Source organism: Callospermophilus lateralis, chromosome 2 (genome assembly GCF_048772815.1).
Source record: "Callospermophilus lateralis isolate mCalLat2 chromosome 2, mCalLat2.hap1, whole genome shotgun sequence".
Lineage (NCBI taxonomy): Eukaryota > Metazoa > Chordata > Mammalia > Rodentia > Sciuridae > Callospermophilus > Callospermophilus lateralis.
Window position 1 is genome coordinate 27,098,310 of NC_135306.1, and position 6,139 is coordinate 27,104,448.

Below are 6,139 nucleotides of genomic sequence, written 5' to 3' on the forward strand. Positions count from 1 at the left end.
CTGTTCTTGGCCTTCTCATTTAAATAAGAACCACATACTACTTAAGTCTGTTTCTTTTTCTAGCCTCTCCGTTTTTTCTGTTACATAAAGGCCTTTTTTTTTTTTTTTTTTGGAATTCGCCTAGATCTACCTTTCTGCCTCTCTGTTCCTCTGCTTTCTTCTTCATGAAACTCTTCTTTATATCCCTTGGAGCATTTTAACATTATTTGGCATAGAATATCCTGAAAAACTCAGATACCTCCAAGGTCACAAATAATAAAAACGACTGTACCAGAAGATGAGTGGGAACAATACTGGCTTTCTACATCAAGAAGTCTGGTGTAAAGAACACAGGTTTTAGTGCTGAATGGCTCTGAAATGAAACCTGGAGCCCAGGCATGCTAGATGTGTGCTTTCCACATATTATTTAGTGTTATTGGGTCTCAGTTTCCTCATCAAGGAGAATGCAAAAAATACCTGCTTTGTAGTAAGACCTTAAGAATAAAGAATAATATTTGCAAACTTGTTGAAACAGAGCAGATCCTTGATAAACGATAGCATTTCTCTAAAAACACCAAAGATAGGAGGCCTGGAAGGGAGAAGTGGTTGTTTGGGAATTCTTTCCTTTATGGTGTCCTGAGCTGGGAAATTGTTGGGAGTATCCATAGGCAGGAACAGGTCAGTCGCCTTGAGACTAACCAGCATAAGCTGTAAAATAAAACTTGCCTGGCGTATTTAAAACTACAAAGAAAGCAGGCAGAGGAAGAAGTGAGAATCAGAAGGGTTGGACTGAAAGACCCATAGCATTCACTGACTTCCACTAGGGTATAGATGACTTCATTTCATATACCAGGAACTGAGGCTCATAGATATAACACAGAGCAGGGACCAGGAGCTCAGATTCTGGAGCTAGACACTCTCTGAATATGCTTCAGATTTCTTACCTGAAAGTGGGGGTTTAGTCAGGATAGGCTAAGTTATGCTGCAATAAGAAATTAAAGTGGTGCAGCCTGTTAATTAATTATTGTTCAATAAATTCTGACATTGTGGAAAAACAAACAAACAAAAATAATTGATTACCCCCTCCCCAAGATGTTTACTTCTTGTTCATACCTCTTGTCCTCCATGAATTAGCTATGGCTCTGCTTCAGCCTCAGATCCCAGTGGACAAGGCAGCCACTCTTTGGAGCTCTGCTAGTCATCATGGCACAGTGGAACTTGAAAATGACTATGTTAGTCAGCTTTCCATTGCTGGGGGGAAAAAAAAACCACCTGAGGAAGTTGACTTAAAGGGAAGACAGATTTTATTTTGGTTCAGTTTCAGAGGTTTCAGGGCATGGATGCTTAGCACTGTCACTTTGGGCCTGTGGTGAGGAAGAACATCTCAGTGAGGAGCACATGGTAGAGTAAAGCTGCTCACCTCATGGTGTGGCTGGGGAGTAGAGAGAAGGAGAGAGAGAGAAAGGGGACCAGGGGCCAACGTTCCAATATTACCTTCAGGAGCTCAGCCCCAGTGACCTGACTTTCTTCTACCAGTCTCCACTTTTTAAGTGTTCCACCAGCTCCCAATGGTACCATCAGCTGGGAAACAAACCTTTAACACGTGAGACATTGGGGGAACATTAAGATCCAAATCATAGCAATAGCAAAGCACACATTGATTTTTAAAGTTTTTTTTTTTTTTTCTGCAAATAACCCTTTGTGACCTTCATTGGTCAAAGAAAGTCATGAACTCACTCCTGAATTCAACGTCGTGGGGACGTTTAAACCACTTACAGGCAGAAGTACTGATTAAGTGCTAGATTAATAGCAATCTAGTTTACCACAGGTGATGACAATGATAGTAAAAGTCCCTACCTTATAGGTTGCCATGACAACTAAATGAGCTAACCATATGCTAAAGCACTTAGAAGTGTGAGTGACACACACTAATTGTAACATACTAATTGCTATTATTATTGCTGACCATCCTACAGTGGGTTAGTGAGAGAGCTAGTGAAATAGACCCTGGGTGTTCTGATTGAAAGAAAAATAATATTTGTGGGTACTGAGAACTTGGATGCACGGACAACCAAGGGCAGAATACGTGTAAACACTGACACGAAACGGGCTTACAAAGACAGAGAGCGGAAGCTTAGACTGGATAGAGGAAAGGTGAAGAAGAAGAAAGAACATGAGTGAGAGCAAGAGGGAGAGACAGGGAGGAGAGAAGGTGAGAGAGTCTTTACTGTGAAAACAGAGGGACAGAAAGCTTCCGAGGACAGGGACACTCAGCAGCTCTTAAAGCACTGTGTACAGAGCTACACTTTGGAAGACCCGTCGTTTACCTTGGACTGAGTCCTTCTGGTAGTTCTGTTATGTCATTCATGAAAATGCCAATTTCCTTTTGTGGCTAATACCTCTTCAGAGTTCCGTGACTGTTCTCATCTGCCTTGAGTCAGTGCTGGATGAGACGGCCAGAGCCCTCACTGGGAAAGGAAATCCCATTCCATGACCCGAAGTGCTCCGGGCTGGACTGAGAGCAAGGATAACTAGGCTCAACGGGTGAGTGAACTGGAACCCACTCGTCTGGATGGGGCAGGGATTGCCCCTGAATCTGCTTGGTGGGGCCAATGATGATGAGAGCTAACCTTCAAATATCATTAACTACATGCCCAACAGCCTTGGAAGGGCTCACATCCATTAACTCACCACTTTCACAAGTCTAGGCTGTACGTCACCTCCATTTTCCAGGTGGGGAAACCAAGGATATAGAGTTAAGGAGTTTGCCTGAGCTCACACAGTGTAAGCAGATTTGCTGAAATTTGAAACCAGCTCAGTATCCAGTGTTCTTGAAGACCACAGTATAATACTCACCTTTCTAATGCCTGATTGGAGGACTACTTCAACTTTAGGGGTCCAGTAAAGCAAGTGAGCTTTGAATGTAGGCTCTGGACATATAATACTTAAAACTTAGTTTTAGGGGCTCATTCCCCCCACCCTCATAGGAAGAATTCTTTGCTTATAAAACAACAATTGTTTTAAAAATTGCTGCTGATATTATTACATTGGATAATTTGATATTAAACACAATCAGAACAAATGTTAAAAGTTTCCTTATATCCTATCAGAGAAATGTTGGTGGATCTCAGCAAAAGATTTCCTTTTGGGAAGTGACTCCCTAGAGCCCTTGGACATGGAAACTATTCCCCAGTCCTCTCAAGCGTCCATCTCTGCACTGATTGCCTGCCTTGCTCTTATCAGCAACTTGCCTGCTCTTGACTATCAATAGCTGTTGCAGCCTCATTTTACTGCTGAGTCAGACAATCAGACTTAATTGCAGTTTTCCACCTCCAGCTGTGACTCTTCTGTGTGTGAGGGAAAGCCTTTTGGTGCCCGACTGGATTAGATGCCCAGGATGGCAGCGCAGGCCATGTATAGGGTCTTCTGTAACTTCTGATCTTAGAGGTTCTCCATTTTCCTGGGATGAGCCTGTTGGAAGATGAGGGGTTTTTATTTTTATTTTTTGGTTTTGTTTTAGTTATTATTATTTTGGTACCAGGGATTGAACCCTGGACACTTAACTACTGGGCCACTGTAACAGTCAATTTGAATTGTCAACTTGATTGGATTAATAGATGATGAGGATTAAAGGATTATGGATGTATCAGTGAGGGTGTGTTTAGGAATGATTGGCATGTGAGATAGCCAATTGAGATGGAGTAGTACCATTTCATAGGATGATGCTGGATGATGCCGTGGATGGAATAAAAGTTGGAAGAACAAGAAAGCACCTGCAGATTCAAGCTCAATTCTTCTTGAATGGGTTCTTGATTGCTGCTGCCATCCTCTGAGAGTATCGGATTCTCACTTTTTCACTCTTCCAAAGCAGACTCTGCCTGTGATTCTCCAGAAGCCTTTGGTCTCATACTAGGGTAGCACTGTTGATCCCTCTTGTTCTGGGGCTTCAGCCTCTTGGACAGCACAGCTTCTTGTTCTCTCACCTCTCCAGCCTGTAGATGGCCATTGTGGACTAGCCAGCTTCTGGTGGCATAAGCCAACCTATAAGTTCTCTTTTAATAATTATATTTCCTGTTGATTCTGTTCCTCTAGAGAACCCTGACCAATATAGCCATATTCCCCACCCTTTTTATTTTTAAAATTTGAGACAGGGTCTCATTAAGTTGCTTAGGGCCTCACTTGGTTGATGAGGCTGGCTTTGAACTCACAATCCTCCTGCCTCACCCCCTGAGCCGATGAGATTACAGGTGTGCCCACCCCACCTAGCTAAGATGAGCTCTTGTTCATGTGCTGAGCCTCTCTGATGAGCCTGCCCACCCCTTCTCTGTATCCTCCTCTAGTAACTGACCAATACTGAGTCCAGATGCTCTTTTTGTCCCTGCAGACTCAATTTCACTTTTCCTCATACTTCTATCTGCCCTGAAAGGTTGACCTTTTTGGACCCCAGCAAAGGAAAGTGCTCCTTTGCGTTCTGGTTTCTGGTTGGGGTCAGCCAGTGAGCATCCCAGGCAGAAGATGTGTGGGAGGCGAGAACATTTATTTCCCTGATGTCCTCCCTGTGGGATCTCATCAGGTTCTATCAGATGGAAGATCAGAGCTTCTCTCAAGGGGTCCTGTCCTTGTGACTCTGGATTCTGCTACGGGTTCCTTCCTGTTGCTTCCAAAGTGTGCTGGAGATTTAATGGTCAGCTCTATTTCTTTGCTATTGTATGCTTTTTACCTGAATGTGAGTTCACAGTTGCTCTTATAAAAGGAGAGGTGTACTGCCCTCTGCCCTTGGGCTTGGTTCTATGATTTGCTTTGGTCAAGAACTGTGAGGGTACCCAATCGTCTATGCCAGTTTCAAGCCCAGACCTTAAGAAGTATCATGTCTTCTGCCACAAAATCTGTGTGCCTCTGGAATCTCTGGGCAACGGTGCCTCTTCAGTCTCTGCCTCAGAAGGAACACATGTGAACAGACCAGAGCTTGACCCGCAAAGAAGAATCACGCTCAGTGGACACAACAGCTGAAAGCAGAGGCCCACATACCACTCCTGTTTCTTTTCTTTCCTCTCTCTAAACCTAATGACCTTTCAATTTCCAGAGGAATCCAGAGGTTCCATTGCCCTGTAACCCTTCTGTGATCTTTCAGTAGCATTTGTTTCTATTGCTCACTCTTCCTTCTCTGCCATTGCTGTCTTCTGCTTCTCCTTTTATCTCTTGTGACTGTGCCATTTGGATTCCCAACCTGGCTTCTAAATGTCAGTGTCCCTGAGGGCCTTGTCCTTCCTGCGTTTTCCTACTCTCTCTGCTGTCTTCCTGGGACTCCATCCATTCCCATGTCATAATCTGTGAGCATCTCCACTTCCCTTTCCTTTCCATCTGCTCAGCAAATGTCTGTACTTACAGGTTTGCATGCTCTTCCCCGTGAGCCTGTCCAGTCCAAACAAAATGCAGTGACTTCTCCTTAAATCTTCTCTTTTTCTGGGTTCTTCATCTCAGTCTGTACATTCCTCACGGCCCAATTGGATAACTACAGATCTTATGCCTGCTTTGACCCAGATCTAACTATTCTGCTCTGGAATGATCTTTCCAGTCTATTCTTTTTGTTTCCATTTTGACCTTCTAGGTTTCGACCCTCAGCATCTCTTACCTGGGATATTCTAATATTCTTTCTGGCCAGTCTCTTAGTGCTGTTTCCTCTCCTAAGTACTGGCATCATTTTTTCTAAATTACATCTAATCATGCTAACTTCAGCCCAATTTATAAATCTTCCCTGGCTCCATTCAGAATATATTCTGAACATTCTGGTGTGATGCTGAAGCCCTTCTAATCTCACCTCCTGGCAGTGCCCTCCTAGTACTCTGTTCTCCAAAATGTATGGACTGCCCTGCCAGTTGGTTCCCACTGTAGCCTTTTGACATGTTGATTACTATCTTGTACTTTTTTTAGATTTAAAAAAAGTGCAAGGTTATGGTTCTCAAATACAAGTTTTAAAGTGTCCCTTCCACAGCTTGAATCTCCTGTGCCCTTCTGAGGTTCTTGTAGGCATTTTGAATTCATTGTTGCTGCCAAAGGAAATAGTCAACATGGTATTTAATTTTTTGAGCAATCTCATTAGAGTTTCTCTGTTCAAAAGGGGCCCATTTGCCATAGCAGTGAGCATTGTCTCCATAGAAAT